Raw genomic sequence first — 27,869 nt, forward strand, 5'->3', positions numbered from 1 at the left:
ATAGTATAATACTCATATGTATCAAGATGTTCATGAAAGTTTCTAATAGTCAAAAGAGGATGTTGTCTACATTTCCAACAATAAAGGGCTTTTAAAATAAAGTATAGAATATCCATATTATGCCATGAGGATTATCACTAAAACTCATATGGTAAAGGGATATGTGTTAGTGTAGGAAGATCACACTATCTTTTAAGCGAACAAGCAGGCTATAAAACAGTACCTATGGGGATTCCCTGGTGGTGCAGTGGTTGAGAGTCCGCCTGCCGATGCAGGGGACATGGGATCGTGCCCCGGTCTGGGAGGATCCCACATGCCACGGAGCGGCTAGGCCTGTGGGCCATGGCCGCTGAGCCTGCGCATCCAGAGCCTGTGCTCCACAACGGGAGAGGCCACAGCAGTGAGAGGCCCATGTACCGCCAAACAAACAAACAAACAAAAAAACAGTACCTATGTTATGGTCCTATGCAGTACAATATTTATAGTAATGTGTTTTTCTTCCTTTTCCAAGTTTTCTGATTTAAACATGTATTAACTTTTGTATTTACTAAAAGTACCACTTTTTAAAATGGCTATATTCAGGGACGTACAGAAGATAGGTTAAGAATGGATTACACCACAAAGGAATGCGCTCCACCTCCTCTCTAGTGGCAGCTAAGCCTTGGATTAGATGCGGGGGGCGCAGCTGGGAACACAGACAAATATCTCACTCTGGTACTGCTCTGAGGCCACACTTGGATCCTGAGTTATTAAAGCCACTTAATCACTCCCAAGAAACACCTTCAGAGAACCCAGGGCTGGGAGTTGGGAAAAAAATGGCTCACCTAAAGTGTCAGACTGAGTCACTTGCCTGAGGAGTCCACATGAGACATGATGTATCCTGCATATTACACTGTGGGAAACATTCTCATCTTCTTCCCAGGGAGGATAAAACAAAGGACAACATACAATGAAAAATGGACACCTAACAACGACCTGGCTTATTGAATGAAAATGTTACTAGGTTTTAAAAACCTCCCACTTTAACAAAGTGAACAACCACCTGGAAAGGATGGATAAAGAGTGCGAGTTACATTTGAGATGGGAAAGGCTCCTCTGCATTCTGGGAGCCCATCATGTCTTTTTGGCAAAGGTCAAGAAAATCTTTCTGCTGAGGAATAACCAGCAAGAAGATGCAGCCACACCGAAGCACAGAGTGAGGTCACCAAGGACCCAGGTGCGTGGAGGGGTCTGGCCAGGTATACTGAGCTGAACCACCAGTCTCACCTGGCTTCCGGGCTGGTGGTTCATCCATAGGCCTCTCTCTGCCTGCAAGAGAGACTGAGGTTAGAACTCTGAATTCTTTGACAGGTGGGCCCAATACAAGAATTAAGAAATATGTTATAAAAGAACAGCTACCTCACAGCCATTAGGATGATTACTAGCAAAAAAAAAAAAAAAAAAAAAAAAAAGAAAGAAAGAAAGAAAGAAGAAGAAGAAAATAACAAATGTTGGCGAGGATGTGGCAAAATTGAGCCCTTGTGCACTGTTGAATGTAAAATGGTGTAGGCACTATGGAAAACAGTATGGCAATTCTGCAAAAATTTAAAAATAAAACTACCATATGATCCAGCAATTCCATTTTGGGGTATGTATCCAAAAAATTGAAAGCAGAAACACAAACAGATACTAGTACACCTCTATTCATATCAGCATTATTCACCACAGCCAAAAGGGGGAAGAAATTCAAGTGCCCACCAATGGGTGGATGAATAAACAAAATGCTGTATATACATACAATGGAATGTTATTCCACCTTAAAAGCAAAAGCAGTTCTGACACATGTCACACAACATGAATGAAGCTTGAAGACATTATGCTAAGTGAAACAAGCCTATCACAAAAAGATAAATACAGTATCATCCCACTTATATGAGGTCCCTAGAGTAGTCAAACTCATAGACACAGAAAGTAGAACAGAGGTTGCCAGGAAGATGAAAAGAATTCTGGAGATCGGTTTCACAATCATGTAAATGTACTTAATACCACTAAACTGTACACCTAGAAATGATTAAGATGGTCAATTTTATGTTATATGTATTTGACCACAATTTTTAAAAATCATTACTTCATGAAAAAAAGAAAGAAAGAGAGAAAAGAAATGCCAACTGATTCAGAGCTAAATTTTGCCACATTCCCTCATTGCTGGCTAGAGTTGGTGGTTAGGAGCCAGCACTGCACTGAGCCCTCAGGGACTTTGTGCAAATCAGTAGGAGCCCTGGGGAGTCCATACCAGCCCCAGCGAGGCAGGACAGCCTAGTGATGGAGATCACAGCTGATCAAGTTAGACAGTTGGGGTTATCCCAGCTCCTCCACACTGCTATGTTGCCCTGAGCAAGTTACTCAGCTAGAACTTAATTCTAACTGTAAAATAGGGTAATAACAGCTCATTCCACATAGGACTGCTGTGAGGATTAAGTAAAGACAACACATGAAGCAAAGAACAACATATAATGTGTTCCTACTTGGCCGTGAAACATGGGGGAACTATATATGTTTATATTCATATTTTCTTATTTATGCATAACATCTCAGAGAGGAGACACAATAAATGGATAACAGTTATTATTTATTTCTGTGGGAGGTGGTAACTGAGTGGAGGGAGAGGGAAAATTTTTACTAAATATCTCATAATTTTGCATTGTGATGTATTACCTGTTAAAAAATTAAAATGTCAAAAGACAAAGTTTACAGAGTGCGCATCAGTCAATGCATGTTAATCATTATGATGATACCTATCTTCAGAGCCATTACCATTACATCTAAGCTTCTCAGCCAGGTAGCACTCCTGGGTTCATCTAACAAAAAGTCAAACCTCTGGAAGGAATCCTGGAATCTTCCCAGAATCTTTAAGATCCAAGACTTTCCATGGCTGGTCCAGAACTCCCCAGATGCCTTCCAGATCTAAAATTCTATTATGCTGAGGCATGATCCTGCTATTCTCAAAGTTGATATCTAAGCAAAACAATACTGGTGCCAACCACTAAAACAAAAACACAAAATCAGGACAAGTGGGCAAGGGGAAAGACAAGGATAGGGAAAGAAGGAAGAAGGGAGGAGAATGAAACCCAGTGAAAGGAAAGGGCAGGAAGTATCCTTTAAATACAAATGTGAGTATGACCCCCTTTCCCATTTTTCTCTCCTAACTCCATCTTCCCTTCCCCCACTCGCTTCTGGCTAAACACCTGTACCATCAAGTTTTGGCTGTCAACAATCTAGACCGTACAGACTAAGATTACAAAGCCTCCACCAAAAAAGCAAAATCACACAACACCAGGCACAGAGACAGACTGTCTCCCAGCAGCAAGTCTCCTGCTTCTCCAGCTGCCCAACTCCTCAAGGGCAAAAGAGCAGACCCTGCATCTAGACAGTAGTAGCATACTGGATTGTCCTCTGGTGTGGGCCAGCTCTGCTCTAACCCACAAGCTCACCGTCAGAGAACACGAGCACCTGATCAAAGGCGCCCTTTCCATGCCTTTAATTTCAAGATCTTTTCAGAATCCACTATCTGGCCTCAATGTCGCCGCCAGCACAAAAAGATGCAAAATGTACTAAATGGCATCCCAGTCATAACCCAGAGGGCAATACGAGGCAGGCAGCTACTTGCGGTATATTCTCGTGTATGACACAGACTGCCTTGTTGGGCAGTAAGTTATTTAAGTTATCTACATTTTTATATCTTACCCTGTGCAGAAACAATTGGTTCCACTTGGGTGCACAGAATATAGGAAAAAAAGAAAAAGAAGGAACCACATCGTGATGTTAGTATTGGGAGCATTCAGACAATACAGGATGAATCAACAGAGACACTATATTGGATGCAAAATTGTTCCCTTACTGCCAAGTTGTTGCTCATGGTGTTTTTAGTCCATATATCGTGCTAATCTATTATTAATTCTCAAAGTTTCTTTTAATTATGGAGGATCAAGCCTTTCAAAAATAATTAATTACAAAAGCTACTTAATATTCCAAGGTGTCATGCAAGCATATAACTGGCATTCTCCGTCGGTGGTTTAATTAGAAAAGGAAATGCAAAAAGCTGTCACTTGAGGGTGGGTGGCTGCAGGGGAGGGAAGCCCTGGTACGCACTACCAGTTGGCCATCTGTACCAGACACAAAAGCACGGCTCTTTAACTGGCCTCCCTGAGAGGAAGCGCCCCATTTTTATCATCTCATCCATTGGCAATTCCTTTCTGCAGTGCAGAGCTGGAAGGCAGAAGATATTCAGGAACTATCATTTCAAATTGGATGTTTCATGGATGTGGAAAAACAATTAACCATGTGGTGCCTCAGTTTCTCCATCTGAAAATCACCATATTCATAAATGCCATCCATCCATTAAGACTCCCAGAGCAACTGCTGCTGAACGTTTTCTTACAAATGGCCAGAAACATGCCAAGTAACAAAACTGGCCCCATGTTACACATTTTCATGTAAACATGTTGGCAAGAAATAGAAAAGCTTCTTAATTTTACTCAACAATCAATTGCTGCTTATTTTTGAGTTGGTTTTTCAAGTTGTGGCTTTTCTATGTCATTCCTCCTCTCCCATTTTTAAAAATCATCTTTGACCATCTGCTCTCTAGATAATTCTCTATTCTTTAGTATTGTCAATAGATGGTAAGTAACAGTAATACTGACAGTCATTACTACAGTTCATTGTATAGTCACATTTAGTCCTTACAGCTCAGTGAGATAGGTATTACTGTCATTATTATTTCTATATTACAGATGAAGCTGAAGTTTAGATGACTTGACCAACACCCCAAAATTAAGTGGAAAAATTAGGATTAAAACTCAGGCCAATTTGACTCCAAATCCCATAGGATTATTTTTGCTATTCTCCCAAAGAAGAGGGGAAAAAATACATAAACACACATACACACACATAAGAATGGTCAGGATTTCTACTAGTCAGCAATTATTATAAAATAGGGGAATAATAGAAATTACTTGATCAAAGAAAATGCATTCTAAAGAAAATGTGGTATCTTGTATTGGCTCCTGGAAGAGAAAAAGGGCATTAGTGGAAAAGCTGATGAAATCTGAATAAAATCTGAGTTGGGTTTTTTTAAAAAATCACTTCTAAGAGACTCTTAACATCTGTATCCAAAACTGTAAATATCAATAATACTGCCATTACTAAGATTAAAAACTGATCATTGTTTATAAGCAATTTAAATAACTTTTGAATATTTGTTTTGAGCATTTATTTCATTTACCATTTAACCCGTAAACATTTTCTGGAGAGTGTTGTTGATAAAAAAAATAAATAATTAGTTTTGTGTATTCATGATTTTCTTTACCTAAATAGCACAGACAATAAAAGGTTGATTAAGTGACATAAAACCAACTGGAATATCAAAAGTGTTTTCAGATTTTGGAAAGGAAATTAAAATATTAGTACAGATACCGCTTTAATGTATCAAAGTATAGGATCTCTAAACTTCTTTCTTTAAACAAGTTTTTTACTGAATTACATGTGTTTATTTCATACATTACTAAGCAATCTGCTTTGAGTAAAATTAGATTTGTTAATAGTTTTTAGTATTGCAGTTAATTTCCAATAAAAGCATAATTGCAACAACAGAGGTTTAGCACTGCATAATTTTTCAAATAAATAAAAGGACAAATAGACACAGGAAAGACCAGGTGAAAATGAAGACAGAGATTGGAGTGATGCTGCCACAAGCCAAGGAACACAAGGAGCCATCAGAATCTGGAAGAGGCAAAGCAAGTACTGATGAGAAAGACTAGAATCTACCAAAAAATATCTTCTACAACTAAAGATACAACAAGACCAATAGAAGGGGCAGAGTCAAGTCCCATGTCCCTGGGGTGGGCAACCCACAAATGAGAGAATAATTATGACTGCAGAGGTTCTCCCCAAGGAGCAAGGGGTATGAGCTCCATGTCAGGGTCCCCAGCCCAGGGTCCCTGAGCCAGGAAGACAAGCCCCCAGAGCATTTGGCTTTGAAAGCCAGCAAGGCTTACTTTCAGGAGTCTCAGAGGGCTGTGGGAAATAGAGACTTCACTCTTAAAAGGCACAAAACCTCACATGCTCTGGGACTCAGGGCAGAAGCAATCATTTGCAAGGAGCCTGGGTCAGATCAACTTGCTAATCTTGAAGAGCCTCCCAGAGAGGCAGGAGGTAACTTCAGCTCACCCTGGCGACATAGACACTGGTAGCAGTCATTTGGGAAGCTCATTCTACCATTCTACTGGTGCTGGCAAGTGCCATTGTGGAATCCTCCCTCTAGCTTATTAGCCCCGGGACCCAGCCCTGGCCTGGCCCAATAGCCTGTAGGCACCAGTACTGGGACACCTCAGGCCAAGCAACTAGCCAGGCAGTGACACAGCCCCAACGACCAGCAAGCAGACTACCTTAAAACCCCTTGAGCCCACAGACCCCTCTGGACATGCTCCTGTTCACCAGAGGGCCCAGGACCCAGCCCCACACACAAGCACACAGGTGCTAGACCTGGAATCCCCAGAGCCTTGCAGCCAGAGACACTGGGACCCAGTCCACACACCAGTGGGCAGGCACCAGCCACAGGACCCACTAGGCTCCAGCCTTGCCCACCAGTGAGTGGACACCGGCCTTTGGACCACCACAACCCCACAGCCTGTGGTGGCAGGACCAAGCCCACCCACCAGCAGGCTGTCACCAGCCCTGGGATAAAATGGGCCCAAGCCCTGCCCACCAGCAGCCCAATCCCAGCACTGGGACACCTTGGGACCCTCAACCAGCAGCCTTGGGATCCAGCCCCACCCACTAGGAGGCTGACATCAGCTTCAGGACCCTCAGGGCCCTGCACCCAGAGACCTTAGGACCTAGCTCCACACATCAGGGAGGAAACACTGGGCCTGAGAACCCCCAGACCTCAGTACTGCACACTAGCAAGTCAAAATCAGTACCAAGACCCCCCAGGCCCTGGCCCCACCCACCAGCAGGCCAACACCAGCTCTGAGATACCTTGGACTCCTCAACCAGCTGCTCTGGGATCTAGCCCCACTCACCAGCAGGCAAGCACCAGCTTAGGGACACCCCAAAACCAGCAGCCAGCCATGTCAGGAAATGGCTCCATTCACCAGCAGATGCCAACACTAGATCCAAGGACCCCAGCCCCACAATCACCCACCTCAGAACTAGTTCTGCCTACCAGTGAGCCAGCACCAACCCTGGGACATCCCAGGGTTCCACAGCTAGCCACCTCAAGACCCAGCCCCATCAGCCAGCAGCTGGCAGCCTCTGCATGAGCAGGGTCTGACAACCTACCAGAAGAGGGGCCAATCACACCTACCAGATCATCCACAGTAGTCAGCCCGCCACAACAGAAGGACCCACATAGCCCACATGGGGCACCCCTAAGCATATAGCTTAGGGTGAACAGAGGGGAGTGCACTGCTGGGATGCATAGGACATCTCCTACAAAAGGTCACTTCTTCAAGGTCAGAAAACATAACCAACCTACCAGATACATAGAAATAAAAATAGCAAATTAGGCAAAATGAGGCAACAGAGGAATATGTTGCAAATGAAGGAACAAAATAACACCCCAGAAGAAGAACTAAGTGAAGTGGAGATAAGCAATCTACCTGTGAAAAATTCAAGGTAATGATGGTAAAAATAAGGACTCAGGAGAATGAACAAAGTGAGAAGTTATAAGTTTTTAGCAAAGAGAAAATATAAAAAATAACCAAAAAGAGATGGAGAATATAATAAATGAACTGAAAAATACACTAGAAGGTATCAACAGTAAAATAAATGATATGGAAGAACAGATCAGTGAGCTGAAAGACAGTAGTAGAAATCACCAAAGCTGAACAGAAAAAGAGAAAAAAGAAATGACAGTTTAATAAACATCTGGGACAACATCAAGCATACTAACATTTGCATTATAGGGGTCCTAGAAGGAGAAGAGAAAGAGAAAGGAACAGAGAACATATTTGAAGATAGAATAGCTGAAAACTCCCCTAACCTGAGAAAGGAAATAGACATCCAGGTCCAGTTTGGGACAGAAAGTCCCAAACAGTATCAACCCAAAGAGGACCACACTGAGACACATTGTAATTAAAATGACAAAATTAAAGATAAAGAGAGAATATTAAGAGCAGCAAGGGAAAAGCAAGTTATGTACAAAGGAACTTCCATAATATTATCAGCTGACTTTTCAACAGAAACTCTGAAAGCCAGAAGGGAGTGGCATGATATATTTAAAGTGATAAAAGGGAAAAGCCTATAACCAAGAATACTCTACCTGGCAAGGCTTTCATTCAGATTTGATAGATAGATCAAAAGCTTTACAGACAGGTAAGAGCTAAAGAGTTCAGCACCACCAAACTAGCTTTACGAGAAATGTTAAAGGGACATCTCTAAGTGAAAAAAAAAGGCTACAACTAGAAACATGAAAATTAAAAGAGGAAAAAGCTCATCGGTAAAGGCAGATATACAGGAAAGGTACTAAATCAACCACATATAAAGCTAGTAGGAAGATTGAAAGACAAAAGTAGTAAAATTATCTATATCTACAATAGGTAGTTAAGGGATATGCAAAACAGAAAGATGTAAAATACGATGTCAGAAACTGTATTCATGGGGGAAGGGAAGTGAAAATGCAGGGATGTTAAAATGCACTTAAAATTAAGAGATCAGGGCCTCCCTGGTGGCGCAGTGGTTAAGAGTCCGCCTGCCGATGCAGGGGATACGGGTTCGTGCCCCGGTCTGGGAGGATCCCATATGCCGCGGAGCGGCTGGGCCCGTGAGCCATGGCCGCTGGGCCTGCGCATCCAGAGCCTGTGCTCCGCAACGGGAGAGGCCACAACAGTGAGAGGCCCACATACCGCAAAAAGAAAAAAAAAAAATTAAGAGATCAGCAACTTAAAATATTCGTGTGTATATATGTGTGTGTGTATATATATATATATATATGTATATACAAATATATACATATATATGAGAGAGAGGGAGACTGCAGGTAAATTCAACCAAATATTTAGAGAAGAGTTAACACCTATTGTTCTCAAACTATTCCAAAAAGTTGCAGAGGAAAGTATGCTTCCAAATTCATTCTACAAGGCCACTATTACCCTGATGCAAAAACCAGATAAAGATATGGCAAAAAGGACAATTACAGGTCAATATCACTGATGAACATAGATGCAAAATTCCTCAACAAAATATTGGCAAAGCAAATTTAACAGTACCTTAAAAGGATCATACACCATGATCAAATGGGATTCATCCCAGGGATGAAAAGATGGTTCAATATCCCCAAATGAATGTGATACACCACATTAACAAATTGGAGAATAAAAATTATATGATTATTTGAATATATGCAGAAAAAGCTTTTGATAAAATTCAACGTCCATTTAAGATAAAAAAAAACTCTCCACAAAGTGGTTATAGAGGTAACATACCTCAACATAATAAAGACTATATATAAACCCACAGCAAACATCATACTCAACAGTGAAAAGCCAAAAGCATTTCTTTTAAGATCAGGAACAAGACAAGGATGTCCCTTCTCACCACTTTTATTCAACATAGAATTGCAAGCCCTAGCTGCAGCAATCAGACAAGAAAAAGAAATAAAAGAAATCCAAATTGGAAAGGAAGAAATAAAACTGTCATTGACATGATACTACACATTGAAAATCCTCAAGACACCACCAAAAAGGCACTAGAGCTTATCAATGAATTCTGTAAAGTTGCAGCATACAAAATTAATACAGAGGAATCTGTTGCAATTCTATGCACTAGCAACGAACTATCAGAAAGAGAAATTAAGGAAACAATCCCATTTACAGTCACATCGAAAAGAATAAAAAACCTAGGAATAAATCTAACTAAGGAGGCAAAAAACCTGTACTCGGAAAACTGTAAGACACTGATGAAAGACACTGAAGATGACACAAACTAATGGAAAGATGTACTGTGTTCATGGATTGGAAGAATTAATAATGTTAAAATGTCCATATTACCCAAGGCAATCTACATATTCAATGCAAGCCCTATCAAAATACCAAGGGCATTTTTCACAGAACTAGAACAAGTAATTTTAAAGTTTGTATGGAACCATAAAAGATCCTGAATAGGCAAAACAATCTTGAGAAAGAAGAACAGAGCTGGAGGAATCATGCTACCTGATTTCAGGCTATACTACAACGCTACAGTAATCAAAACAGTATAGTACTGGCAAAAAAACAGATCCATAGATCAACAGAACAGAATAGAGGGCCCAGAAATAAACTCATGTACTTATGGTCAATTAATCTATGACAAAGAAGTAAGAATACATAATGGAGAAAAGACAGTCTCTTCAATAAATGGTGCTGGGGAGACTTCCGGGTAAGATGGCGGAAGAGTAAGACGTGGAGATCACCTTCCTCCCCACAGATACACCAGAAATACATCTACACGTGGAACAACTCCTACAGAACACCTACTGAACGCTGGCAGAAGACCCCAGACCTCCCAAAAGGCAAGAAACTCCCCACATACCTGGGTAGGGCAAAGCGGAGAGATTCCCGCACAGAGGAGCAGTGCCGAGCGGCACTCACCAGCCCGAGAGGCTTGTCTGCTCCCCCGCCGGGGCGGGCGGCGCTGGAGCTGAGGCTCGGGCTTCGGTCAGAGCGCACGGAGAGGACTGGGGCTGGCGGCGAGAACTCAGCCTGAAGGGGGCTAATGTGCCACAGCTAGCCGGGAGGGAGTCCGGGAAAACTCTGGAGCTGCCGAAGAGGCAGGAGACTTTTTCTTCCCTCTTGGTTTCCTGGTGCGCGAGGAGAGGGGATTAAGAGCGCCGCGTAAAGCAGCTCCAGAGACGGGCGCGAGTCGCGGTTGAAAGCGCAGAGCCCAGAGACGGGCGTGGGACGCTGGGGCTGCTGCTGCCACCGCCAAGAAGCCTGTGTGCGAGCGCAGGTCACTGTCCACACCGCCCTTCTGGGAGCCTGTGCAGCCTGCCACTGCCGGGGTCCCGGGATCCAGGGGCGGCTTCCCTTGGAGAACGCACGGCGCGCCTCGGGCTGGTGCAACGTCACTCCAACCTCTGCCGCTGCAGGCTCGCCCCGCACTCCGTGCCCCTCCCTCCCGCCCGGCCTGAGTGAGCCACAGTCCCCGAAGAGGCTGCTCCTTTAACCCTGTCCTGTCTGAGCGAAGAACAGATGCCCTCCAGCGACCTACACGCAGAGGCAGGGCCAAATCCAAAGCTGAGACCCAGGAGCTGTGAGAACAAAGAAGAGAAAGGGAAACCTCTCCCAGCAGCCTCAGAAGCAGCGGATTAAAGTTCCACAATCAACTTGATGTACCCTGCATCTGTGGAATACATGAATAGACAACAAATCATCCCAAATTGAGGAGCCAGGAGTCAGTGCTGTGCCTCTGAGGTGGGAGAGCCAACTTCAGGACACTGATCCACAAGAGACCTCCCAGGTCCACATAATATCAAACGGCAAAAATCTTCCAGAGATCTCCATCTCAACACCAGCACCCAGCTTCACTCAATGACCAGCAAGCTACAGTGCTGGACACCCTATGCCAAACAACTAGCAAGACAGGAACACAACACCACCCATTAGCAGAGAGGCTGCCTCAAATCATAAAAAGTCCGCAGACACCCCAAAACACACCACCAGACGTGGAACTGCCCACCAGAAAGACAAGATCCAGCCTCATCCACCAGAACACAGGCAGTAGTCCCCTCCACCAAGAAGCCTACACAACCCACTAAACCAACCTTAGCCACTGGGGACAGACACCAAAAACAACGGGAACTACGAACCTGCAGCCTGCAAAAAGGAGACCGCAAACACAGTAACATAAGCAAAATGAGAAGACAGAAAAACACACAGCAGGAGAAGGAGCAAGATAAAAACCCACCAGACCTAACAAATGAAGAGGTAATAGGCAGTCTACCTGAAAAAGAATTCAGAATAATGATGGTAAAGATGATCCAAGATTCTATTTCCCAGATCCAAAATCTTGGAAATAGAATAGACAAAATGCAAGAAACAGTTAACAAGGACCTAGAAGAACTAAAGATGAATCAAGCATCGATTAAAAACACAATAAATGAAATAAAAAATACTCTAGATGGGATCAATAGCAGAATAACTGAGGCAGAAGAACGGATAAGTGAGGTGGAAGATAAAATAGTGGAAATAACTGCTGCACAGCAAAATAAAGAAAAAAGAATGAAAAGAACAGAGGACAGTCTCAGAGACCTCTGGGACAACATTAAACGCACCAACATTCGAATTATAGGGGTTCCAGAAGAAGAAGAGAAAAAGAAAGGGACTGAGAAAATATTTGAAGAGATTATAGTTGAAAACTTCCCTAATATGTGAAAGGAAATAGTTAATCAAGTCCAGGAGGCACAGAGAGTCCCATACAGAATAAATCCAAGGAGAAATACACGAAGACACATATTAATCAAACTGTCAAAAATTAAACACAAAGAAATCATATTAAAAGCAGCAAGGCAAAAACAACAAATAACACGCAAGGGAATCCCCATCAGGATAACAGCTGATCTCTCAGCAGAAACTCTACAAGCCAGAAGGGAGTGGCAGGACATAATTAAAGTGATGAAGGAGAAAAACCTGCAACCAAGATTACTCTACCCAGCAAGGATCTCATTCAGATTTGATGGAGAAATTAAAACCTTTACAGACAAGCAAAAGCTGAGAGAGTTCAGCACCACCAAACCAGCTTTACAACAAATGCTAAAGGAACTTCTCTAGGCAAGAAACACAACAGAAGGAAAAGAACTACAATAACGAACCCAAAACAATTAAGAAAATGGGAATAGGAACATACATATCGATAATTACCTTAAATGTAAATGGACTAAATGCTCCCACCAAAAGATACAGATTGGCTGAATGGATACAAAAACAAGACCCATATATATGCTGTCTACAAGAGACCCACTTCAGACCTAGAGACACATACAGACTGAAAGTAAGGGGATGGAAAAAGATATTCCATGCAAATGGAAACCAAAAGAAAGCTGGAGTAGCAATTCTCATATCAGACAAAATAGACTTTAAAATAAAGACTACTAGAAGAGACAAAGAAGGACACTACATAATGATCAAGGGATCAATCCAAGAAGAAGATATAACAATTGTAAATATTTATGCACCAAACATAGGAGCACCTCAATACATAAGGGAAATATTAACAGCCATAAAAGGAGAAATCGACAGTAACACAATCATAGTAGGGGACGATAACACCCCACTTTCACCAATGGACAGGTCATCCAAAATGAAAATAAATAAGGAAACACAAGCTTTAAATGATACATTAAACAAGATAGACTTAATTGATATTTATAGGACATTCCATCCAAAAACAACAGAATACACATTTTTCTCAAGTGCTCATGGAACATTCTCCAGGATAGATCATATCTTGGGTCACAAATCAAGCCTTGGTAAATTTAAGAAAATTGAAATTGTATCAAGAATCTTTTCCGACCAAAATGCTATGAGACTAGATATCAATTACAGGAAAAGAGCTGTAAAACATACAAACACATGGAGGCTAAACAATACACTACTTAATAATGAAGTGATCACTGAAGAAATCAAAGAGGAAATTTAAAAATACCTAGAAACAAATGACAATGGAGACACGACCACCCAAAACCTATGGGATGCAGCAAAAGCAGTTCTAAGAGGGAAGTTTATGGCAATACAATCCCACCTTAAGAAACAGGAAACATCTCGAATAAACAACCTAACCTTGCACCTAAAGTAATTAGAGAAAGAAGAACAAAAACATCCCACAGTTAGCAGAAGGAAAGAAATCATAAAAATCAGATCAGAAATAAATGAAAAAGAAATGAAGGAAACGATAGCAAAGATTAATAAAACTAAAAGCTGGTTATTTGAGAAGATAAACAAAATTGATAAACCATTAGCCAGACTCATCAAGAAAAAAAGGGAGAAGACTCAAATCAATAGAATTAGAAATGAAAAAGGAGAAGTAACAACTGACACTGCAGAAATACAAAAGATCATGAGAGATTACTACAAGCAACTCTATGCCAATAAAATGGACAACCTGGAAGAAATGGACAAATTCTTAGAAATGCACAACCTGCCAAGACTGAATCAGGAAGAAATAGAAAATATGAACAGACCAATCACAGGCACTGAAATTGAAACTGTGATAAAAAATCTTCCAACAAACAAAAGCCCAGGACCAGATGGCTTCACAGATGAATTCTATCAAGCATTTAGAGAAGAGCTAACACCCATCCTTCTCAAACTCTTCCAAAATATAGCAGAGGGAGGAACACTCCCAAACTCATTCTACGAGGCCACCATCACCTTGATACCAAAACCAGACAAGGATGTCACAAAGAAAGAAAACTACAGGCCAATATCACTGATGAACATAGATGCAAAAATCCTCAACAAAATACTAGCAAACAGAATCCAACAGCACATTAAAAGGATCATACACCATGATCAAGTGGGGTTTATTCCAGGAATGCAAGGATTCTTCAATATACACAAATCAATCAACGTGATACACCATATTAACAAACTGAAGGAGAAAAACCATATGATCATCTCAATAGATGCAGAGAAAGCTTTCGACAAAATTCAACACCCATTTATGATAAAAACCCTGCAGAAAGTAGGCATAGAGGGAACTTTCCTCAACATAATAAAGGCCATATATGACAAACCCAAAGCCAGCATCATCCTCAATGGTGAAAAACTGAAACCATTTCCACTAAGATCAGGAACAAGACAAGGTTGCCCACTCTCACCACTCTTATTCAACCTAGTTTTGGAAGTTTTAGCCACAGCAATCAGAGAAGAAAAGGAAATAAAAGGAATCCAAATGGGAAAAGAAGAAGTAAAGCTGTCACTGTTTGCAGATGACATGATACTATACATAGAGAATCCTAAAGATGCTACCAGAAAACTACTAGAGCTAATCAATAAATCTGGTAAAGTAGCAGGATACAAAACTAATGCACAGAAATCTCTGGCAGTCCTATATACTAATGATGAAAAATCTGAAAGTGAAATCAAGGAAACACTCCCATTTACCACTGCAACAAAAAGAATAAAATATCTAGGAATAAACCTACCTAAGGAGACAAAAGACCTGTATGCAGAAAATTATAAGACACTGATGAAAGAAATTAAAGATGATACAAATAGATGGAGAGATGTACCATGTTCTTGGATTGGAAGAATCGACATTGTGAAAATGACTCTACTACCCAAAGCAATCTACAGATTCAATGCAATCCCTATCAAACTACCACTGGCATTTTTCACAGAACTAGAACAAAAAATTTCACAATTTGTATTGAAACACAAAAGACCCCGAATAGCCAAAGCAATCTTGAGAACGAAAAATGGAGCTGGAGGAATCAGGCTCCCTGACTTCAGACTATACTACAAAGCTACAGTAATCAAGACAGTATGGTACTGGCACAAAAACAGAAAGATAGATCAATGGAACAGGATAGAAAGCCCAGAGATAAACCCACGGACATATGGTCACCTTATCTTTGATAAAGGAGGCAGGAATGTACAGTGGAGAAAGGACAGCCTCTTCAATAAGTGGTGCTGGGAAAACTGGACAGGGACATGTAAACGTATGAGATTAGATCACTCCCTAACACCATACACAAAAATAAGCTCAAAATGGATTAAAGACCTAAATGTAAGGCCAGACACTATCAAACTCCTAGAGGAAAACATAGGCAGAACACTCTATGACATAAATCACAGCAAGATCCTTTTTGACCCACCTCCTAGAGAAATGGAAATAAAGACAAAAATATACACATGGGACCTAATGAAACTTCAAAGCTTTTGCACAGCAAAGGAAACCATAAACAAGATGAAAAGACAACCCTCAGAATGGGAGAAAATATTTGCAAATGAAGCAAGTGACAAAGGATTAATCTCCAAAATTTATAAGCAGCTCATGCAGCTCAATAGCAAAAAAACAAACAACCCAATCCAAAAATGGGCAGAAGACCTAAATAGACATTTCTCCACAGAAGATATACAGACAGCCAACAAACACATGAAAGGATGCTCAACATCTTTACTCATTAGAGAAATGCAAATCAAAACTACAATGAGATATCATCTCACACTAGTCAGAATGGCCATCATCAAAAAATCTAGAAACAATAAATGCTGGAGAGGGTGTGGAAAAAAGGGAACACTCTTACACTGCTGGTGGGAATGTGAATTGGTACAGCCACTATGGAGAACGGTATGGAGGTTCCTTAAAAAACTACAAATAGAACTACCATATGACCCAGCAATCCCACTACTGGGCATATACCCTGAGAAAACCATAATTCAAAAAGAGACATGTACCAAAATGTTCATAGCAGCCCTATTTACAATAGCCCGGAGATGGAAACAACCTAAGTGTCCATCATCGGATGAATGGGTAAAGAAGATGTGGCACATATATACAATGGAATATTACTCAGCCATAAAAAGAAATGAAATTGAGCTATTTGTAATGAGGTGGATGGACCTAGAGTCTGTCATACAGAGTGATGTAAGTCAGAAAGAGAAAGACAAATACTGTATGCTGACACATATATATGGAATTTAAGAAAAAAAATGTCATCAAGAACATAGGGGTAAGACAGGAATAAAGACACAGACCTACTAGAGCATGGACTTGAGGATATGGGGAGGGTGAAGGGTAAGCTGTGACTTAAGTCACAGTGAAATGTGACTTAAAAGTGAAAGAGCGGCATGGACATATATACACTACCAAACGTAAGGTAGATAGCTAGTGGGAAGCAGCCGCATAGCACAGGGAGATCAGCTCGGTTCTTCGTGACCGCCTGGAGGGGTGGGATAGGGAGGGTGGGAGGGAGACGCAAAAGGGAGCGGATATGGGAACATATGTATATGTATAACTGATTAAATTTGTAAAATAAAAAAAAAAGAGGAAAAATAAATAAATATATAAATAAATGGTGCTGGGAAAACTGGACAGCTACATGTAAAAGAGTGAAACCAAAACATTATCTCATACCATATACAAAAAATAAATTCAAAATGGATTAAAGACCTAAATGTAAGACAGGAAATCATAAAACTCCTAGAGGAAGGGCTTCCCTGGTGGTGCAGTGGTTGAGAGTCCGCCTGCCAATGCAGGGGACACGGGTTCGTGCCCCGGTCCGGGAAGATCCCACATGCCACGGAGCGGCTGGGCCCGTGAGCCCTGGCCGCTGAGCCTGCGCATCCCGAGCCTGTGCTCCGCAACGGGATAGGCCACAACAGTTAGAGGCCCGCGTACCACCAAAAAAAAAAAAAAAAAAAAAAGTCCTAGAGGAAAATATAGGCAAAACATTCTCTGACATAAATCGTAGCAATATATTTTGGATACGTTTCCTAAGGCAAAGGAATCAAAAGCAAAAATAAACAAATGCGACCTAATTACACTTAAAAGGTTTTGCATGGCAAAGGAAACCATCAGCAAAACAAAAAGAAAACCTACTGTTCCAAAGGGGATAGTGAGGGGGTGGGGAGAGATAAATTGGATGTTTCAGATTAACATATACATACTACTATATATAAAATAGGTAAACAGCAAGGAGTTACTGCATAGCACATGGAAATATACCCAATATCTTGTAATAACCTATAATGGAAAAGAATCTGAAAAAGAATACATATATATGTATAACTATACATTTGAAACTAACACCACATTGTAATTTAACTATACTTAAATTTTCAAAAATGAAATGGGATTCCCTGGAGATCCAGTGGTTAGGGCTCCACACTTTCACTGCCGAGGGCACGGGTTCAGTTGCTGGTGCAGGAACTAAGATCCCTCAAGAAGAAAGAAAAAGGAAGGAAGGAAGGAAGGGAGGGAGGGAGGGAAGGAGAGAAGGAGGGAGGAAGGAAGGAAGAAGATATTTAAAAAGACAGCCTACTGAATGGGATAAAATATTTACAAATGATAAGACTGATAAGGAGTTAATATTCAAAATATATAAACAGCTCATACAGCTCAATATAAAAAAAAACCTGATTTAATAATGGGCAAAAGACTTGAATAGACGTTTTTCCAAAGAAGACATACAAATGGCCAACAGACACATTAAAAGATGCTCAGCATCGCTAATTATTAGAGATGCAAATCAAAACCACAATGAGATATCACCTAAGAACTGTTAGAAGGGCTATCAGCATAAAGAACAAAAATAACAAATGCTGGTGAGGATGTGAAGAAAACCCTCAGACACTGTTGATGATAATGTAAATTGGCGCAGCCACTCTGCAAAACATTATGGAGGTTCCTCAAAAAACTAAAAATAGAGTTACCATATGACCAAGCAATTTCACTCCTGGGTATATATCCAGAAAAAACAAAACCACTAATTCGAAAAGATACATGTACCCCAATGTTCATAGCAGCATTATTTACAATTGCCAACATATGGAAGCAACCTAAGTGTCCATTAACAGATGAATGGATAAAGAATATGTGGTGTACACACACACACACACACACAAACCCCAGAATACTACTCAGCCATAAAAAATAATAATTTTGGGCTTCCCTGGTGGTGCAGTGGTTAAGAATCCACCTGCCATGCAGGGGACACGGGTTCGAGCCCTGGTCTGGGAAGATCCCAATTGCCGCAGAGCAACTAAGCCCGTGCACCACAACTACTGAGCCTGTGCTCTAGAGCCCGCAAGCCACAACTACTGAGCCTTCATGCCACAACTACTGAAGCCCACGAGCCTAGAGCCTGTGCTCCGCCATAAGAGAAGCCACTGCAATGAAAAGCCCACACACCACAACAAAGAGTAGCCCCCGCTCGCCTCAACTAAAGAAAGCCCACGTGCAGCAACAAAGACACAATGCAGCCAAAAAAAATTTTTTTTAATAATGATAATAATAATAATAATTTTGCCATTTGCAACAGCATGGGTGGACCTGGAGGGTATCATGCTTAATGAAATGTCAGACAGAGAAAGACAAATACTGTATCATATAACTTATATGTGGAATCTAAAAAACAGAACAAATAAATGAATATAACAAAACAGAAACAGACTCACAGAGAACAAACTAGTGGTTACCAGTGAGGAGAGGGAAGAGGGGAGAGGCAAGACAGGGGAGGGGATTAAGAGGTACGAACTACTATGTATAAAATAAATAAGCCACAAGGACATACTGTACAGCACAGGAAATACAGCTAATATATTTTAATAACTTTAAATGGAGTATAATCTATAAAAATTTTGAATCACTTTGTTGTACACCTGAAACTAATCCATATTGTAAATCAACTATACCTCAATTAAAAAAGGACAGAGAAAATAAAATACACTCACACAAAACAAAAGATACATTAAAAATTTATAATTTAATTAAAGAATTTCTCATAGATTAGCAAGCTTTTTCCCTTCACTGTATTTTTTGGCTATGTACAGAATTTTGATGTAGCTATATAATGTGGAATTATGAGATTTCCAGTTTCACTGTATTATTGAATAAGCATTTTAAGTTTCATTTTGACAATGGACTTAAATCAAATCTAAAGGAACTGTAAGACAAAAGCTGGAAAGAACCACATAATGTTTCAAAACCCTGAAACAAACTGAACCTAAATATCAATTTTTTCCTGATTCGTAAACCCTGCCAAAGTGCTCTGCCAACAACATGAAAACCAGTAACTGGCTTCAGATGGACACATTTCTATAATGTACTAGAAAAAAACAGGGTCATCAAAATTTTCTCTGCACCAGGTCTAAACATTCATTCAAGTCCATGCAGTCTATGGAAAGCTCCATACAGTTGATATAGGGCCCATCTCGAACTCTTTTCTATAAGTGCTGGCTCAGATTTTTCCCTTGTCTTTATTTACAAGCAAAAACAATGCTAAAGGTATCTAATCCTGCTCACTCTGAGGGACTGGTTAGAGGCCCAGCCCTTGGAAATCTGACTCAGCCTCAAGTAATATTGAGTTCCTTTTGAGCCTCGAGCCCCAAAAGATTTCAGGATTTAGATGGAAGAAGGTCTCAGATGGAAATCAACCTTATTAGCCTATGATCCTCTTATCCAGTGATTAGCCAAAGCCAGACTACACCTCCAAGGGAGCTCCAGATGTAGCCAGGTGTGGCCTCATGTCATTCTTAAGAGGCCCAAACCCAGGGACTGCCTGAGAGCAGGCCTGGCATCCCTCACCATTTATGTGTGCTTAAAATCTGGCATCAAAAGACATCTTTGGAAACCAAGAGAACTGCTCCAGTCATTCAGGAGAGTTGCTGGCATGCACTTGGAGTTTGATTTTGCTAGGGTGAGGATGCCTTTTACAGAGCTACTTTCAATTCCTTGAATTGTCAATTTCATAGCCAATGGACTATAAACATTTAGGTGAAAGATCTAAAATTGTCATTTATTACTAGCTAGCCTTGCTAAGTTTTGTGACTTACAAACAACCAGTCTGAGGGATTTGATCAGTGAATTCCCTGACATTGTGGTTTTAATAGCATCAGGACCAGGGGATCTAGACCTTAGGGGTCCACAGACAGGGTGAGGAGGCAGGATCCGGGGCATGTCTGTAAACTCCCTGATGTGAAATTCACTATATATATGCATTGCTCCGGGTAAAAGGCCCCTACTTTTCATTCTGAATAGTCCCTAACTCAAAAGCAGCTAAATATCACTATATATGAGCCATGTGTGGTTATGGAACTAAAGAGCATCTGAATCAACAGGCATGTTTTTCAGATGCTCTTATGGACTGAATTGCGCCCCTCCAAATATTCAAATGCTGAAGTCCTAACCCCCAGTATCTCAGAATGTGACTGCATATCAAGATAGGATCTCTACAAAGGTAATTAGTTAAAGTGAGATCATTAGGGTGGGTCCTAATCCAATATGACTAGTGACCTTATAAGAAGAGGAAATTTGGACATGGACACCAACAGAGGGAAGACTATGTGAAGACACATGGAGAAGTCAGCACTCAGAGGACACCAACTCCCCCAACACCTTGATCTCAGACTTCTAGCCCCCAGAATTGTGAGAAAATAAATTTGTTGTTTAAACCACTCAGTCTTCATATACATTATGGCAGCCCTAGCAAATTAATGCAGATGCTTAGTGTATTCATTTCAGAGTGCATATTCTTGTGGTTAGGAAAAACCAAAAAGAGTATTTGCAAGTAGAAAGTCTCCAGCGTTCGCATTTCCTTTTCATATAGACGGTCATAAATACTGAAAAATTAAATATGTTCACCTGCTTAAATAATGCATTCCTAGAGTGAAGAACATAAGGATTAGTTTTGTTCATCTCCCTTAAGAACGAGTGAAGGAAAAGAATTGCAAACCGTGAACTACAACGTTATATTCTGCACCCTTCTTTATCTCTCTTTTCATGGATCTCTGAGCTCTGTTGAAAAATAAACTGTGTTTTAAATGTTATTTTTTTTAAACAAAGCAATATGTGGTTATTATAAATAAATTTTTTAAAATAGGTAAGCAAAAGGAGAAAAACAGAACTTCCCATAACCCAGATATAACAACTGTTAATAATATTTGTTACCATATTTTTATTGCTGCTAGATCTCATCATAATATTTTCCATGAAACTATGAAATCATGTTGTCTTCTCCAAATAAACAAGTTCATTATACAGATTACTCAATAATATATGAAATGTAAAGCTGTCAGAATTATTTTGAAAAAATTTTAATGAATGGCCATCGGTGAAGAATGTGAGCAGTAATTAATTACTTACAGAGATTATATTTTATCAAACAAAAGAGTTACATTAAATCACATGTAAATTAAGGTACGTTATTATTTACATTCATGATAAAAATAACCAAATCACATTAGGTCTTATAAATAATTATTATTGCAATAACTAATCTTACACATGCATAAGGCTTTACTAACCAAGGAAGATACTGAGACATTTCAAGATAATATCAAGTAGCACTAACATTTTACTAATGCGGGCACATATGATATAGGCATGAAGGCAGATTCACACAAGAAATAATTAAGGAGTATGTAAGAAATGGAGAACACAAAATAACTTTTAAAAGGAAATGGGAGAAATTATTCAACATGATTAAATGGAATTAAATCAAGAAAAACAGAGGTAAATTAGAGCCAGATAAATGAATAACAAAATGTTCCAAATATTAAGAATGATTGAATTATTAGAAACAATCTCCTAAGGAAAACTATGAAAGAGCTTCAACTCAAAAATGGAAGTTTTATAGAATTATTGTCTACTAATGCTGTTTTTGGAAATAATTCTAATTTTTCAGTCTTTTTTTCTTTACTAAATTTATTTTTTTAATATTTATTTATTTATTTTTGGCTGCATTGGGTCTCTGTTGTTGTGCACGGGCTCTCTCCAGTTGCTGTGAGCAGGGGCTACTCTTCCTTGCGGTGTGCGGGCTTCTCATTGCAGTGGCTTCTCTTGTTGCGAAGCATGGGCTCTAGGATCACAGGCTTCAGTAGTTGTGGCATGCAGGCTCAGTAGTTGTTGTGCACGGGCTTCGTTGCTCCACGGCATGTGGGATCTTCCCAGACCAGGGATGGAAGCCGTGTCCCCTGCATTGGCAGGCAGATTCTTAACCACTGTGCTACCAGGGAAGCCCCCTAGTCATTTTTGAATTATTCCCCCATATAACTTGGCTTCTAAAAGCCTAGTATAGCACTCTAGTTTGAAACTGCATAAATCTGATCTATTTGGTGAGCAAATTTTTAATGAAATATACGTTTTAAATTACCCTGTAAATTTTTTCTTTTCCATAGTTTTTCAGATTTTTATTTTGAACACTCTCACATCTATAGAAAAGTTGCAAATGTAGTAAAATAACTTTTTTCTGAACCATTTTAGAAATTGCCAAAGTGATGCCCATCACCCCCATCATCACTAAATAAATCATAGTGCATATTTCCTACAAACTAGATAATTAGCCTATATAACCTCCCAAACACCTATCAAAACCAGGAAATTAATATTAATACATCACTACCATCTAATCCTTTCAAGTTTCACCAATTTTTCCAATAAGCATTTATAGGAAGAACATCCAGTCTGGAACCATGTGCTGCATTTATTTGTCATGACTCTTTAGTTTTTATCAGTCTGGAATGATGCCTCAGTCTTTCTTTGACTTTCAAGACCTTGACACTTTATTTATTTATTTAGTTTTTCACTATGAATGAGTAGGATTTATTCCAGGGATCCAAAAATGGATCAATATCAACAAATCAATCAATAAAACATACCACATGAACAAAATGAAAGATAAAAATAATATGATCATCTCAATAGATGCACAAAAAGCATTTGACAAAATTCAACATCCATTCACGAATGCTCAACAAAGTGAGTAGAGTGAACATACCTCAACACAACAAAGGCCCTACCTGACAAGCACAAAACCAATATCATACTTCTCAATAAAAGACTGAAAGATTTTTTTTCATACCTATCAACCTCATTTATTATTAAAATTTTGCTTTTGTATTTCCTTTTTTTAATTTTTATTTTAACAAGACCTTGACACATTTAAAGATTATAAGCCAAGTGTTTTGTTTTGTTTTAAGAATGTTCCTTAATTTGTTTTGTCCGATGTTTCCTCATGATTAGATTCAGGTCATGCATCTCAGCCGGTATATATATATATATATATATATATATATATATATATATATATATATATATATATATATATATATATATATATATATATATATATATATATATATATATATATATATATAATATATAAAAATTTTATTTATCTCAATAGATGCAGAGAAAGCTTTCAACAAAATTCAACACCCATTTATGATAAAAACCCTGCAGAAAGTGGGCATAGAGGGAACTTTCCTCAACATAATAAAGGCCATATATGACAAACCCACAGCCAACATCATCCTCAATGGTGAAAAACTGAAACCATTTCCACTAAGATCAGGAACAAGGCAAGGCTGCCCACTCTCACCACTCTTATTCAACTTAGTTTTGGAAGTTTTAGCCACAGCAATCAGAGAAGAAAAGGAAATAAAAGGAATCCAAATGGGAAAAGAAGAAGTAAAGCTGTCACTGTTTGCAGATGACATGATACTATACATAGGGAATCCTAAAGATGCTACCAGAAAACTACTAGAGCTAATTAACGAATTTGGTAAAGTAGCAGGATACAAAATTAATGCACAGAAATCTCTGGCATTCCTGTACACTAATGATGAAAAATCTGAAAGTGAAATGAAGAAAACACTCCCATCTACCACTGCAACAAAAAGAATAAAATATCTAGGAATAAACCTACCTAAGGAGACAAAAGACATGTATGCAGAAAATTATAAGACACTGATGAAAGAAATTAAAGATGATACAAATAGATGGAGAGATATACCATGCTCCTGGATTGGAAGAATCAATATTATGAAAATGGCTCTACTACCCAAAGCAATCTACAGATTCAATGCAATCCCTATCAAACTACCACTGGCATTTTTCACAGAACTAGAACAAAAAATTTCAAAATTTGTTTGGAAAAACAAAAGACCCTGAATAGCCAAAGCAATCTTAAGAATGAAACACGGAGCTGGAGGAATCAGGCTCCCTGACTTCAGACTATACTACAAAGCTACAGTAATCAAGACAGTGTGGTACTGGCACAAAAACAGAAAGATAGATCAGTGGAACAGGATAGAAAGCCCAAAGATAAACCCACGGACATATGGTCACCTTATCTTTGATAAAGGAGGCAGGAATGTACAGTGGAGAAAGGACAGTCTCTTCAATAAGTGGCGCTGGGAAAACTGGATAGGGACATGTAAACGTATGAGATTAGATCATTCCCTGACACCATACACAAAAATAAGCTCAAAATGGATTAAAGACCTAAATGTAAGGCCAGACACTATCAAACTCCTAGAGGAAAACATAGGCAGAACACTCTATGACATAAATCACAGCAAGATCCTTTTGGACCCACCTCCTAGAGAAATGGAAATAAAAACAAAGATAAACACATGGGACCTAATGAAACTTCAAAGCTTTTGCACTGCAAAGGAAACCATAAAGAAGACCAAAAGACAACCCTCAGAATGGGAGAAAATATTTGCAAATGAAGCAACTGACAAAGGATTAATCTCCAAAATTTATAAGCAGCTCATGCAGCTCAATAGCAAAAAAACAAACAATCCAATCCAAAAATGGGCAGAAGGTTTAAATAGGCATTTCTCCAAAGAAGATATACAGACTGCCAACAAACACATGAAAGAATGCTCAACATCATTAATCATTAGAGAAATGCAAATCAAAACTACAATGAGATATCATCTCACACCAGTCAGAATGGCCATCATCAAGAAATCTAGAAACAATAAATGCTGGAGAGGGTGTGGAGAAAAGGGAACACTCTTGCACTGCTGGTGGGAATGTGAATTGGTACAGCCACTATGGAGAACAGTATGGAGGTTCCTTCAAAAACTACAAATAGAACTACCATATGACCCAGCAATCCCACTACTAAGCATATACCCTGAGAAAACCATAATTCAAAAAGAGACATGTACCAAAATGTTCATTGCAGCTCTATTCACAATAGCCCGGAGATGGAAACAACCTAAGTGTCCATCATCGGATGAATGGATAAAGAAGATGTGGCACATATATACAATGGAATATTACTCAGCCATAAAAAGAAATGAAACTGAGCTATTTGTAATGAGGTGGATAGACCTAGAGTCTGTCATACAGAGTGAAGTAAGTCAGAAAGAGAAAGACAAATACCGTATGCTAACACATATATATGGAATTTAAGAAAAAAAATGTCATGAAGAACCTAGGGGTAAAACAGGAGTAAAGACACAGACCTACTTGAGAATGGACTTGAGGATATGGGGAGGGGGAAGGGTAAGCTGTGACAAAGCGAAAGAGAGGAATGGACATATATACGGTACCAAACGTAAGGTAGATGGATAGTGGGAAGCAGCCACATAGCACAGGGAGATCAGCTCGGTGCTTTGTGACCGCCTGGAGGGGTGGGATAGGGAGGGTGGGAGGGAGGGAGACGCATGAGGGAAGGGATATGGGAACAGATGTATATGTCTGACTGATTCACTTTGTTATAAAGCAGAAACTAATAAAAAATTTTTATTTATTTTATATATATATATTTGCGGTATGCGGGCCTCTCACTTCTGTGGCCTCTCCCACTGCAGAGCACAGGCTCTGGACTTGCAGGCTCAGCGGCCACGGCCCACGGGCCCAGCCGCTCCACGGCACGTGGGATCCTCCCAGACCGGGGCACAAATCCGTGTCCCCTGCATCGGCAGGCAGACTCTCAACGACTGCGCCACCAGGGAAGCCCACGGCCGGTATATTTTTATACACTACTGGTAAGGAAATAAATTGGTTCTTGCCAATATCTACCAAAATTTTAAATGCACATTCCTTCTACTAAATGAATTTACTTCTGAAATTTTATCCACAAATATTTTGAACAATCCACATAAATATAAATACAGAATGCACACTGCAGCATTTTTTTCTTAGAACAAAACCCTGGAAACAACCAAGTGAGCATCAAAAGCAACTAGTAAAATAAATTATGGCATATGCACAAAGCATACTACTGTGTATAATAAAGAGTCACAGACATATATAGTGATGTAAAAAGAGGTCTAAGATTTCATGTTAATTGACAGAGCTAAATGTAGAACGTGACATTCAGCATTATCCCGTGTGGGAGGTGGAGTGGGGAGGGTATTTTAAGAGATATTCTATATTTTTCTGTATACATAGAAACTTTCTGAAGGATACACAGGACATTTGCTAAGAGTAGTCAACTCTGGAAGTGGGATTGTGGTGTGGGAAGTTTTTCTGTGTATTTTTAATTTTTTTACCAAAAGCATGTATGACTTTTATAAGTGAAAAATCTACATCTAGTTAATCTTTTTTACTTCCCAAAGATTGGGAACATTCCTTCGACTGCATTTGATCAGTGATTTCCAAATACTTCACATGTGACCTATACTAGACCCCAGTTGCCAAGCTTGCATTTGCCTGTAGGTTTATCCCTAATTTTGTCATTCCCTGGGCAGAGCCTTCATATAGAACTATGAGTTTTATGAAACTGAAGATTCTTATTGTAAAAATATTCCATATTATCTACACAGGCTACATTACACATGTGGGGAAAATTTAGGGAATGATGGGGGTGGAAGAGTTTTAGATAACTCACTTTCATTTAACTCAAAATCCAAGAAAATCCTTTTTGTAGCTAATTTATATCTATAATACACAAGGAGACTTCTTATAATCAATAAAAGCTCTATGGACTTAATTATAAGACATGACACCATAAAACTCCTAGAAGATAATATAGGCAAAACATTCTCTGACATAAATCATACCAATGTTTTCTCAGGTCAGTCTCCCAAAGCAATAGAAATAAAAGCAAAAATAAACAAATGGGACCTAATCAAACTTACAAGCTTTTGCACAGCAAAGGATACCATAAACAAAATGAAAAGAGAACTTATGGAATGGGAGAAAATATTTGAAAACAAGGTGACTGACAAGGCCTTAATTTTCAAAATATACAAACAGCTCATACAACTAAAAAAAAAAAAAAAAAACCAATCGAAAAATGGCCAGAAGACCTAAATAGACATTCCTCCAAAGAAGACATACAGATGGGTAACAGCAACATGAAAAGACATTCAACTTCACTAATTATTAGAGAAATGCAAATCAAAACTACAGTGAGATACCACCTAGCACCAGTCAGAATGGCCATCATT

Source organism: Mesoplodon densirostris, chromosome 1 (assembly GCF_025265405.1).
Source record: "Mesoplodon densirostris isolate mMesDen1 chromosome 1, mMesDen1 primary haplotype, whole genome shotgun sequence".
NCBI classification, from domain to species: Eukaryota; Metazoa; Chordata; class Mammalia; order Artiodactyla; family Ziphiidae; genus Mesoplodon; species Mesoplodon densirostris.